Raw genomic sequence first — 318 nt, forward strand, 5'->3', positions numbered from 1 at the left:
GTTTACATTATTTAATTCTTCTTTTTTAATATACTTGTTATTTTTATTAACCATTTAAGCTGCCATTTATTTATAAATTCTTTAAAAGTGGATCAATTGATCTTTTTTTGATAACATAAACTATTAAAATAGTAACAGCTGAAACATTAAAAAATACACAAAAAATTCTAAATAAAAGATTAACACTAAAAATTCTGGGGTAATTGCCTTTAAGTGAAATTGATAGTTAATAATGGTTAAATAATAACATAGTTTTCTATTAAATTATCTAAATTTTTTTATTATTAATTTTACATAAAGATAATTATATGTGAATTT

Source organism: Arachis ipaensis, chromosome B05, assembly GCF_000816755.2.
Source record: "Arachis ipaensis cultivar K30076 chromosome B05, Araip1.1, whole genome shotgun sequence".
Lineage (NCBI taxonomy): Eukaryota > Viridiplantae > Streptophyta > Magnoliopsida > Fabales > Fabaceae > Arachis > Arachis ipaensis.